The sequence below is a fragment of the Rhipicephalus microplus genome, unplaced genomic scaffold, assembly GCF_043290135.1.
Source record: "Rhipicephalus microplus isolate Deutch F79 unplaced genomic scaffold, USDA_Rmic scaffold_135, whole genome shotgun sequence".
Classification (NCBI taxonomy): domain Eukaryota; kingdom Metazoa; phylum Arthropoda; class Arachnida; order Ixodida; family Ixodidae; genus Rhipicephalus; species Rhipicephalus microplus.
The window spans coordinates 247,501-260,000 of NW_027464707.1; the positions used below are offsets into that span (position 1 = coordinate 247,501).

Sequence of the window (12,500 nt, forward strand, 5' to 3'; positions counted from 1 at the left end):
CGCGAACGTTCCCTGTTCGCGCGGCAAAGCCTGGAGGAGGCACGGCCCCGCAGCGTGTTCGAGCGCCCGGTCTACGGGACACCCTGCTTACTTCGAGGGCAACAAGCGCAACGCAAGGCTGCGATCTCGCGCACTTTGCGCACGGCTGGAGAAGCTTTGCTGGCCGGCTTTCGCTCCTCGTGTTTACCGTGCGTTAAAGTTGCGCGTCCGTGGCTCTCGCAGCTCTTGCGCGCCCGGTCGCAGAGAGGAGTACGCAACCTCGACCGCACTTTCCCTGCAGGCTTCCTTCCGACTCGAAGTCCTGCGGCGGTCTCAACGAGGTGCCACATCCTCAATGCAGTCGGTCGCCCCCGTTTCGGTTGGGCTCTGGCACGACGGTCGCCACCGTCTCGCCCTTGAGTGGCCGCTGTTGGCGCTCGCTGTGAGGTGTTCAGCGTGCTGTCCGTGTTGCCGACGCGGTCAAAACGAGTCGACGGCTCACGTTCCCTTGTGCGCCGAAGGCTCTCTTGATATGTGATCCGACCCTCAGACAGACGAAGCCAAGGGAAGACCCAAGGCCGCAATGTGCGTTCAAAGAATCAGTGCTCAGTGTGTCCTGCAATTCACACCAAGTCTCGCAGCTGGCTGCGTTCTTCATCGACCCGAGAACCGAGTGATCCACCGCTTAGAGTCGTGAAAAAGTGTTTGTTCAATTCCGTACAGTCAAAACCAAACGTTTCTGGCACTCGGCCAAACAGTGGCCAAGAAGGGCGCTTTTCAGCGCACGCTTGGACTCCAAAACTCTGCCGCGCCTTTTTCGGCTGCCGCAAATCGAGCAAACGGTGTGTTTCGGACGGCGTTTCGCTTTCGCTACTTGCGAGTGCTTTCGTGGTCCACCCCTCTATAAATACTCGGGAGGCGTCGAAGCCGGTTCTCCAAGCCGGACCCGTAGGTATCGTTGTGTGCTCGCTCTCATTGGCCCGCCTAACCAGAAAATGCTTGCGGTACACCCATTTGGATAAGAGTGCACGCAGATGCGGGCCTCGACGGCTACACATTTCCTCGGGCGGCCGCCTCCCGGCCTCCGTGGAGCGCGGGATGCACGGTCCCATCGACAAGCCTCTCCCGTTTTTACCGTGGCGTCGCGGTTCACCACGGCAGGCGGGTCGGTCTCCTCCGCATAAAAAGGGGGACCCCCGCTTTTTGTTCCACGAAATCGCACAAGCTTTTTTCGCATCCACGGTTTGCCACCGCACACCAAAATGCCGATCCGGCTGCCTACTTTAGCCAACAGGTGGAGCCAGGCGCGCCGTACTTGCGCGGCACTTCCCACGTCCACCGAAGTCGGTGCCAAGGACCACTTTCGGCGCCGGAGCCGCGTACGAGCCTACTCGAGGCGGAAGAACGAAGCCAGCAAGGGCCTGGCCGCAAGTGCGTTCAATTGTCGGGACGTCCAAGTCCCTCGTTCTTCCGTGCTTCCTCTTTCGGCAAGTCGTTGCGGCACCTTCCCAAAGCGCGCAGACCCGCTAATCGCGACGAGCGCGACGTGGCCGTGCCGCCTTTCCCTCGGCAGCAAGCAAAACGCCTGGCAACGTCGACGCTCCCCTAACCGCGATCTCGCACCGTGTTTCGTGTGGCGAATTCAAAAGCCGGCCGGCGCTGCTGCAACCATTACGGTCGGTACGCATACGCCGCGGAGGGCGGGACGGTCATCGGAGCGTGCGGTTCCTCCATCGAGTACTGCGCACCTCGGCCGTCGCATCGCCGTGCCATGACCGGCCGCGCGTCAACGCGAACCGGTGCCAGCGAGATCCCTCGCCTGCAAGAACCGACCGGCAGCCTCCGTCACCCGAGGACGCGGAGGCGCTTGCCGCGGACGGCGGGACGGTATGCACTGGTGCACAGCGGACCCGTCACATCGCCAGTTCCTTGACCGACCGCCGACGCTTGTGCCGTTCCTCTCGTACTTGGCAGTCGCCGCGCGATTGTCGGGTCTCGTTCTTGCACGCTCGAACGGTCGGGAGGGCACTCGGCTGGCGTTTCGGGAACGCGCAGCCTCGCCTTCTACCGACGTAACCACGACTCGCCGTTCGCGCTCCGCCGCTCCTGTTTACAGTACTAGGCGGTCCCGCAGCGGTCGGGTCGCGCATTTCGAGCGCTTCGAGCCACGGTGCTGTGGCGGGTCGAAAGCCGACCTATGAGTGCGTTGCGCCGTTTGTACCCGCGTCCGCCACCTGGCCGACCGTCCAAGGTCGCGGTGTTGGCGTCCGCTGGGCGCAACAATTTGTCACGGGGTGCCGCTCCACATTCAGGCAGCCCCGTGGGGAAAAGCCGACCCCGCGTCCAAACGGGGTCAGCGGCAGAAAGTGTCGGGCGCAGACGCAGCTGAGGCGCTCACCCTTCACAATCCGTTAATGATCCTTCCGCAGGTTCACCTACGGAAACCTTGTTACGACTTTTACTTCCTCTAAATGATCAAGTTTGGTCATCTTTCCAACAGACCGGCGCAACCGAAAGGCCGCGCCGGACATCGGTCCGAAGACCTCACTAAATCATTCAATCGGTAGTAGCGACGGGCGGTGTGTACAAAGGGCAGGGACGTAATCAACGCGAGCTTATGACTCGCGCTTACTGGGAATTCCTCGTTCAAGGGGAACAATTGCAAGCCCCTATCCCAATCACGAAAGAAGTTCCACGGGTTACCCAGTCTTTTCAGACAGGGATAAAGACACGCTGCTTCCTTCAGTGTAGCGCGCGTGCGGCCCCGGACATCTAAGGGCATCACAGACCTGTTATTGCTCTGTTTCGTGCGGCTAGGAGCCGCTTGTCCCTCTAAGAAGGTTGTAAGGTGCTGGGAACCCCGCACCTATTTAATAGGCTAGAGTCTCGTTCGTTATCGGAATTAACCAGACAAATCGCTCCACCAACTAAGAACGGCCATGCACCACCATCCACCGAATCAAGAAAGAGCTCTCAATCTGTCAATCCTCCCAGTGTCCGGGCCGGGTAAGTTTTCCCGTGTTGAGTCAAATTAAGCCGCAGGCTCCACTCCTGGTGGTGCCCTTCCGTCAATTCCTTTAAGTTTCAGCTTTGCAACCATACTTCCCCCGGAACCCAAATACTTTGGTTTCCCGGAAGCTGCCCGCCGAGTCATTTGAGTAACTCAGGCGGATCGCTGGTTGGCATCGTTTATGGTCAGAACTAGGGCGGTATCTGATCGCCTTCGAACCTCTGACTTTCGTTCTTGATCAATGAAAACATTCTTGGCAAATGCTTTCGCAGTAGTTCGTCTTGCGACGGTCCAAGAATTTCACCTCTAGCGCCGCAATACGAATGCCCCCGTCCGTCCCTCTTAATCATTACCTCGTATTCCAAAAACCAACAGAACAGAAACGAGGTCTTGTTCTATTATTCCATGCAAGTTTATTCAGGCGACTCGCCTGCGTTGAGCACTCTAATTTTTTCAAAGTAAAAGCACCGGCCATCTCGAGGCACACAATGAAGTGCACCAAGAAAGAACCGGCATGATGTTCAGTCCGAGCCGTCGCATCGGGTAGATGCACTACTCGTCTGGAACTGAGATCCAACTACGAGCTTTTTAACCGCAGCAGCTTTAGTATACGCTATTGGAGCTGGAATTACCGCGGCTGCTGGCACCAGACTTGCCCTCCAATTGATCCTCGTTAAAGGATTTAGAGTGTACTCATTTCAATTACGGGGCCTCAAAAGAGTCCCGTATTGTTATTTTTCGTCACTACCTCCCCGTGCCGGGAGTGGGTAATTTGCGCGCCTGCTGCCTTCCTTGGATGTGGTAGCCGTTTCTCAGGCTCCCTCTCCGGAATCGAACCCTGATTCTCCGTTACCCGTAACAACCATGGTAAGCAAGTAACCTACCATCGAAAATTGATAAGGCAGACACTTGAAAGAAACGTCGCCGGCTCGTGGCCATGCGATCAGCACAAAGTTATCCAGAGTCACCACACAATACGGGCCGAAACCCGATCGATCTTGGTCTAATAAAAGCACCCGTTACCCAAAGGGCTCCAGGCTCACTGCATGTATTAGCTCTAGAATTGCCACAGTTATCCAAGTAGGAAGAAACGATCTAAGGAACCATAACTGATTTAATGAGCCATTCGCGGTTTCGCCTTATTTCGGCATGTACTTAGACATGCATGGCTTAATCTTTGAGACAAGCATATGATTACTGGCAGGATCAACCAGGTAATCGTTCGACTGCGCGTCCGTCCTCGCCTTCGGCGGGCCGGACGCAGTCTGTGTGCGGCGGAGGCCACCTTCAGGCGCCCCAACACGCTTATTTTGCACTCCGAGATGACGGCGTTCGAGCTCGCTACGGCACAACCTTCCCGAAAGACGAGTGGGAGCCGTGCGGCAAGAAGCACGTTCATGCTCGCTCTTTTTCGTTGCATCGACTCGGTCGCGCCGTGCGGGTTGCCCAAGCCCGCTGCACTGTCGGTGGACCGGCCGGAACTAGCAACGGAGCCGAGACTGCAAAGCCGCCAGACGACGGGTCACGCCCGCGTCTTCGGCGCTTTCGCATCTGAATCGCCCGAGGACGACACGGAACACACCTCGATATCGTGGTAAAACGGCACCGTCCGACAACCAGCCCCTAACGCATCAAGCGGATGAGGCTGCAGACGACTGCCGTGGATTCCCCTGGAGCAGACCCGAGGACACGCTTGACGAGGCCGAAGCCCGCCGCATATCAGACACCCGGTCGCTTTCGCGTACGCCGCTCACGAGAACCCCCACATAATAGCAGCGATAAGTACCCAGACCTCCTTGGGCACTAATACGAGCGTACTCGAGAAAATTTCACCGCGGGTGTGCCCCGAAACGTGTGGCACGTTGAGCGTGCCACAAGTCTACGTCGCTCTCAAACCCGCCGAGGTCGTAGAATTTGCGACCCTACTCACGAAATTCCCACCGAGGATACGGCCGCAAACGTACCGCACCTTGGGTAGGCCACGAGTTTGTGCAACACTATGCTGACGGCACAGCACCGAGGTCGTGCGCGCACGCACGGGAAAATTCCGCCGCGGTTTCTGCCGAAAACGTGAGGCACCACGACTCTCCGCAAGTTCGCGTCGACTGCGAAAGACCGAAGTCGTGAACGACGTGTCCGCTACTCGCCGCCGACACGCTGGACACCAAACGTACAACGACTCGACGGCGTCGTAGAGGCCCACGACGCGGTTTTCCTTAACGACGTCTCGGCGTGGCACCGACAGGTTAGAACGGCCGACCAACGTTCCCTGTCCGCCGTTCGGCTCAGTCGAAGGGCTCGGCGACTTCGGCAACGCTGCGAAGCCGCACGGTGACGCACGCCATGTCCCCATTTTTTTTTTCTTTCTGCGTCTGCCGGGGTGCCCCTATAATAGCAGCGATAAGCACCCAGACCGCCGTGGGTCGCTCGCCCCGGCTGACGTGGTTTTTCGTACTCCTGCGGCGGTCGCCGTCAAGCACGTCCAAATACGCTACTTTCGTGGGCGCATTCACGCTCTTTCGCTTCGCCGGAGTGCCAGCACTCACTCTGCCAAAAACGGCGAACATCCGAGCGGCGGTTCCCACTTTTGCGTCGGCGTCGCAAACCCCGCCCCGGCAGACGAGGTTTGCCGTACTCGTGCGACGGTGGCCGGCGGGCACGTCGAAAGACGCCGATATCGTGTGCGAATTGGCGCACCTTGGCTTCACCGGAGTGCCGCCACTGACTCCTCCAAAAACGGCGAAGATCCGAGCGGCGCTTCCCACTTTCGCATCGGCGTCCCGAACTCCGCCCCGGCTGACGCGGTTTACCGTACTCGTGCGACAGTCGCCGGCGAGCACGTGGAAAGACGCCGATATCGTGCCCGAATCGGCTCCGTTCGGCTTCGCCGGAGTGCCAGCACTGGCTCGGCGAAAGACGACGAACATCCGAGCGACGGTTCTCACTATTGCGTACGCGTCGCAAACCCCGCCCCGGCAGACGCACTTTGCCGTACTCGTGCGACGGTCGCCGGCGAGCACGTAGAAAGACGCCGATATCGTGCCGGAATCGGCCCCGTTTGGCTTCGCCGGAGTGCCAGCACTCACTCGGCCACAAACGGCGAACATCCGAGCGGCGGTTCCCACTTAGCCGTCGGCGTCCCGAACTCCGCCCCGGCAGACGCGGTTGCCGAGCTCGTGCGACTAGCGACCGCGAAGCCGTCTCGCGACGCCGCTTTCGTGCGCGGCTCCCACTGCGACCTGGGTCACCCGAGGTCGACGAGCAAAAAAGAATGTCGAAAAAAAATTTTTTTTTTTTTGCGTCTGCCGGGGTGCCCCTATAATAGCAGCGATAAGCACCCAGACCGCCATGGGTCGCTCGCCCCGGCTGACGTGGTTTTTCGTTTTCCTGCGGTGGTCGTCGTCAAGCACGTCCAAACACGCCACTTTCGTGGGCGCATTCGCGCTCTTTCGCTTCGCCGGAGTGCCAGCACTCACTCTGCCAAAAACGGCGAACATCCTAGTGGCGGTTCCCACTTTTGCGTCGGCGTCGCCAACCCCGCCCCGGCATACGCGGTTTGCCGTACTCGTGCGGCGGTGGCCGGCGGGCACGTCGAAAGACACCGATATCGTGCGCGAGTCGATGCTTCTTGGTCTCGCAGGAGGGCCGCCACTCACTCCTGCAAAAACGGCGAAGATCCGAGCGGCGCTTCCCACTTTTTCGTCGGCATCGCAAACCTCGCCCCGGCAGACGCGCTTTGCCGTACTCGTGCGACGGTCGCCGGCGAGCACGTCGAAATACGCCGATATCGTGCCCGAATCGGCCCCGTTTCGCTTCGCCGGAGTGCCAGCACTCACTCGGCCAAAAACGGCGAACATCCGAGCAGCGGTACCCACTTAGCCGTCGGCATCCCGAACTCCGCGCCGGCTGACGCGGTTGCCGAGCTCGTGCGACTAGCGACCGCGAACGCGTCTCGCGACGCCGCTTTCGTGCGCGGCTCCCATTGCGACCTGGGTTACCCGAGCTCGACCAGCAAAAAAGAAGGTCGAAAAAAAATTTTTTTTTTCTGCGTCTGCCGGGGTGCCCCTATAATAGCAGCGATAAGCACCCAGACCGCCGTGGGTCGCTCGCCCCGGCTGACGTGGTTTTTCGTACTCCTGCAGCGGTCGCCGTCAAGCACGTCCAAATACGCCACTTTCGTGGGCGCTTTCGCGCTCTTTCGCGTCGCCGGTGTGCCAGCACTCACTCTGCCAAAAACGGCCAACATCCGAGCGGCGGTTCCCACTTTTGCGTCGGCGTCGTAAACCCCGCCCCGGCAGACGCGGTTTGCCCTACTCGTGCGACGGTCGCCGGCGAGCGCGTCGAAAGACGCCGATATCGTGCGCTAATTGGCGCTCCTTGGCTTCTCCGGAGTGCCGCCACTCACTCCTCCAAAAACGGCGAAGATCCGAGCGGCGTTCTCCACTTTCGCATCGGCGTCCCGAACTCCGCCCGGGCTGACGCGGTTTACCGTACTCGTGCGACGGTCGCCGCCGGGCACGTCGAAAGACGCCGATATCGTGCCGTAATCGGCCCCGTTTGGCTTCGCCCGAGTGCCAGCACTCACTCGGCCAAAAACGGCGAACATCCGAGCAGCGTTTCCCACTTTCGCATCGGCGTCCCGAAGCCCGCCCCGGCAGACGCGGTTTGCCCTACTCGAGCGACGGTCGCCGGCGATCACGTCGAAAGGCGCCGAATTCGTGCACGAATCGATGCTTCTTGGTCTCGCAGGAGGGCCGCCACTCACTCCTGCAAAAACGGCGAAGATCCGAGTTGCGCTTCCCACTTTTTCGTCGGCGTCCCGAACTACGCCCCGGCTGACGCGGTTTACCGTACTCGTGCGACGGTCGCCGGCGGGCACTTCAAAATACGCCGATTTCGTGGGCGCATTCACGCTGTTTCGCTTCCCCGGAGTGCCAACACTCACTCTGCCGAAAGCGGCGATCATCCGAGCGGCGGTTCCCACTTTTGCGTCGGCTTCGCAAACGGCGCCCCGGCAGACGCGCTCGTGCGACGTACTCGTGCGACGGTCGCCGGCGAGCACGTCGAAAGACGCCGATATCGTGCTCGAATCGACCCCGTTTCGCTTCGCCGGAGTGCTGCCAGTCACGGCGCAGAAAACGGCGAACAAGTGTTTTTTTTTTTCCTAGAATTTGTGTTATAGAAGGCACATTTGATATCGGACGATAATTTTCAACTTTATCACGCGCACCGATTTTCGTGTAGAGGTTTGCAAGTTTATGGGAATTTCTCCACTTGGAATAATGCGATTTAGTAGTACTACGAGAACTTCATGGATGTACTCAAGGGTACGGGGCAAGTCAGTTACGTCAACACCTGCAGATTTTTTACACTTCAAACTGAAAATTGTTGGTTGTGAGTCCTCGTGTGATATTAAAGGCCGATTCGCTAACACATAGAACAAAGAAAGAAAGGAAGAAAAAACGCCCGCGCTCGCTCAAGAAACCTGGGTTCGCAACAAGTGGCAACAACAAGCAACCGAGCGAGTGCGCCAAAACCCGTGGCGGCCGAACAAACGCGAAGTCCCAACCGCGTCAGCCGGGGCGGCACGGGACAGGAAAAATCACTTCAGCCGGGGCGGCGGGGCACCGAATAAACCTCGTCACCTCGTCGCAGGATAAAAGAGGAAACAAAAAGTCTAAACAGCGTCTGCTGGAGCGAATGCGTAATAAAACAACAACAACAACAAAAAAAAACACCCGCGCTCAAGAAGTCTGCAATCCTCACAAAAGGCGACTGTGACCGAGCAGCGTCAGCCGGGGCCGTGCGGAAACGGAAAAACCGCGACTACCGGGGCGTCGAGGCACCGAAAAATCCACTTCAGCCGCGGCGAAAAAAAAAAACAAAAAGAAAGACGGAGGGGGGGGGGAACCACGTCTGCCGGGGCGAAGGAAAAAAAAAAACGCGTCTGCCGGGGCGAGCCCGGGTGCGGCACCACCGGGAAAACTGTGGCAAACAGACATGGCGATCGAGTGAGTGGGCCGCCAGCCAGGCTCAGCCAAAAAGTGCAAAGTCCGAACTGCGTCAGCCGGGGCGGCAAAAACCGCGTCAGCCGGGGCGGCGCAAAAAACCGCGTCTGCCGGGGCGGCACGAAACCGCGTCAGCCGGGGCGGGGCGAAAACTGCGTCAGCCGGGGCGAAAGAAAAAAAAAAAACGCGTCTGCCGGGGCAAGCCCGGGTGCGGCACCACCGGGAAAACTGTGGCAAACAGACATGGCGATCGAGTGAGTGGGCCGCCAGCCAGGCACAGCCGAAAAGTGCAAAGTCCGAACCGTGTCAGCCGGGGCGACGCAAAAACCGCGTCAGCCGGGGCGGCACGAAACCGCGTCAGCCGGGGCGGCGCGAAAACTGCGTCAGCCGGGGCGGCGCGAAAACCTCGTCAGCCGGGGCGAGCGAAAAGGGGGGGGGGGAACCACGTCTGCCGGGGCGAAAGAAAAAAAACGCGTCAGCCGGGGCGAGCCCGGGTGCGGCACCACCGGGAAAACTGTGGCAAACAGACATGGCGATCGAGTGAGTGGGCCGCCAGCCAGGCACAGCCGAAAAGTGCTAAGTCCGAACTGCGTCAGCCGGGGCGGCAAAAACCGCGTCAGCCGGGGCGGCGCAAAAAACCGCGTCTGCCGGGGCGGCACGAAACCGCGTCAGCCGGGGCGGCGCGAAAACTGCGTCAGCCGGGGCGAAAGAAAAAAAAAACGCGTCTGCCGGGGCGAGCCCGGGTGCGGCACCACCGGGAAAACTGTGGCAAACAGACATGGCGATCGAGTGAGTGGGCCGCCAGCCAGGCACAGCCGAAAAGTGCTAAGTCCGAACTGCGTCTGCCGGGGCGGCACGAAACCGCGTCAGCCGGGGCGGCGCGAAAACCGCGTCTGCCGGGGCGGCACGAAACCGCGTCAGCCGGGGCGGCGCGAAAACTGCGTCAGCCGGGGCGAGCCCGGGTGCGGCACCACCGGGAAAACTGTGGCAAACAGACATGGCGATTGAGTGAGTGGGCCGCCAGCCAGGCACAGCCGAAAAGTGCTAAGTCCGAACTGCGTCTGCCGGGGCGGCACGAAACCGCGTCAGCCGGGGCGGCGCGAAAACCGCGTCTGCCGGGGCGGCACGAAACCGCGTCAGCCGGGGCGGCGCGAAAACTGCGTCAGCCGGGGCGAGCCCGGGTGCGGCACCACCGGGAAAACTGTGGCAAACAGACATGGCGATCGAGTGAGTGGGCCGCCAGCCAGGCACAGCCGAAAAGTGCAAAGTCCGAACCGTGTCAGCCGGGGCGACGCAAAAACCGCGTCAGCCGGGGCGGCGCGAAAACCGCGTCAGCCGGGGCGGCACGAAACCGCGTCAGCCGGGGCGGCGCGAAAACTGCGTCAGCCGGGGCGGCGCGAAAACCTCGTCAGCCGGGGCGAGCGAAAAGGGGGGGGGGGAACCACGTCTGCCGGGGCGAAAGAAAAAAAAACGCGTCTGCCGGGGCGAGCCCGGGTGCGGCACCACCGGGAAGACTGTGGCAAACAGACATGGCGATCGAGTGAGTGGGCCGCCAGCCAGGCTCAGCCCAAAAAGTGCTAAGTCCGAACTGCGTCAGCCGGGGCGGCGCGAAAACCGCGTCTGCCGGGGCGGCACGAAACCGCGTCAGCCGGGGCGGCGCGAAAACTGCGTCAGCCGGGGCGAGCCCGGGTGCGGCACCACCGGGAAAACTGTGGCAAACAGACATGGCGATCGAGTGAGTGGGCCGCCAGCCAGGCACAGCCGAAAAGTGCTAAGTCCGAACTGCGTCAGCCGGGGCGGCAAAAACCGCGTCAGCCGGGGCGGCGCAAAAAACCGCGTCTGCCGGGGCGGCACGAAACCGCGTCAGCCGGGGCGGCGCGAAAACTGCGTCAGCCGGGGCGAAAGAAAAAAAAAACGCGTCTGCCGGGGCGAGCCCGGGTGCGGCACCACCGGGAAAACTGTGGCAAACAGACATGGCGATCGAGTGAGTGGGCCGCCAGCCAGGCACAGCCGAAAAGTGCTAAGTCCGAACTGCGTCTGCCGGGGCGGCACGAAACCGCGTCAGCCGGGGCGGCGCGAAAACCGCGTCTGCCGGGGCGGCACGAAACCGCGTCAGCCGGGGCGGCGCGAAAACTGCGTCAGCCGGGGCGAGCCCGGGTGCGGCACCACCGGGAAAACTGTGGCAAACAGACATGGCGATTGAGTGAGTGGGCCGCCAGCCAGGCACAGCCGAAAAGTGCTAAGTCCGAACTGCGTCTGCCGGGGCGGCACGAAACCGCGTCAGCCGGGGCGGCGCGAAAACCGCGTCTGCCGGGGCGGCACGAAACCGCGTCAGCCGGGGCGGCGCGAAAACTGCGTCAGCCGGGGCGAGCCCGGGTGCGGCACCACCGGGAAAACTGTGGCAAACAGACATGGCGATCGAGTGAGTGGGCCGCCAGCCAGGCACAGCCGAAAAGTGCTAAGTCCGAACTGCGTCAGCCGGGGCGGCAAAAACCGCGTCAGCCGGGGCGGCGCAAAAACCGCGTCTGCCGGGGCGAAATCAAAAAAAAAAAACAAAGAAAAAAGCCCGCGCTTAATCAAAAGAAAACAAAGAAAAAAGCTTGCGCTTAATCAAAAGAAAACAAACAAAAAAAGTTCGCGCTTAAGCCTGGCGGTGGAACCACCGGGGCAAACAGACCTGGCGATCGAGTGAGTGGGCCGCCAGCCGGGGTGAGCCAAAAAGTGCAAAGTCCGAACCGCGTCAGCCGGGGCGACGCAAAAACCGCGTCAGCCGGGGCGGCGCGAAAACCGCGTCAGCCGGGGCGGCGCGAAAACCGCGTCAGCCGGGGCGGCGCAAAAACTGCGTCAGCCGGGGCGGCACGGAAAAACGAAAACCGCGTCAGCCGGGGCGGCACGGAAAAACGAAAACCGCGTCAGCCGGGGCGACATCAAAATGAGGAAAAAAAAAAAACTGCCTTAGGACACCTGCGTACACTTTCATGCGTTTGGGCATATCTCTCTGTAACACGCGCGCCCCTCGTTACGCGCGGCACTCTGTTTTCTCCGACACCCATATTTCGGCGGCATGTGGCACGCGCGCCCGTCCCTACGCACGGCACACCGCAGTGCTTTCTCGATATTTTTCTTTTCCTCCAACACCGTCATCTATAGGCTTTTAGTGACCTGTTGCTCGTGGCACAAGTTCGCTAGCTCTGACACCTCTTGCATGCGCACCGTTTTTGCGCACGGTGCTATGCCGCAAAGCACGGCAGTCGCATGCGTTTCTCTCAGGCACCTCTTTTTTGACACAACGCTGTGGTGCTTAGAAACACACGCGCCGCTTTTGCGCACAGAACTCCACCGTACAGCACGGTAGTCACGTTTGTTCCACACGAACAGCAGTGTGCATCGTGCTACGACACTTTGAAAGCTTTTTCTTCCGAGTCTCGACCGCGCTGTTCCTTTCGTACTTGGCGCGATTTTGGGACCAGCTTTGTTTTAAACCCCTACTGCGCGCCGTTCCT

At 60.5% G+C, this 12,500-nt stretch overlaps 2 non-coding genes across 2 annotated transcripts; both read right to left on the reverse strand.

Annotated features, from left to right (window-relative positions):
* Nucleotides 1-519: 519 nt before the first annotated feature.
* Nucleotides 520-672, reverse strand: LOC142790987 (5.8S ribosomal RNA). Its single transcript, XR_012889911.1, has one exon. It is a non-coding gene; the product is annotated as a 5.8S ribosomal RNA (ribosomal RNA).
* Nucleotides 673-2,391: 1,719 nt separating this feature from the next.
* Nucleotides 2,392-4,206, reverse strand: LOC142791030 (small subunit ribosomal RNA). Its single transcript, XR_012889952.1, has one exon. It is a non-coding gene; the product is annotated as a small subunit ribosomal RNA (ribosomal RNA).
* Between the last annotated feature and the right edge of the window lie 8,294 nt (nt 4,207-12,500).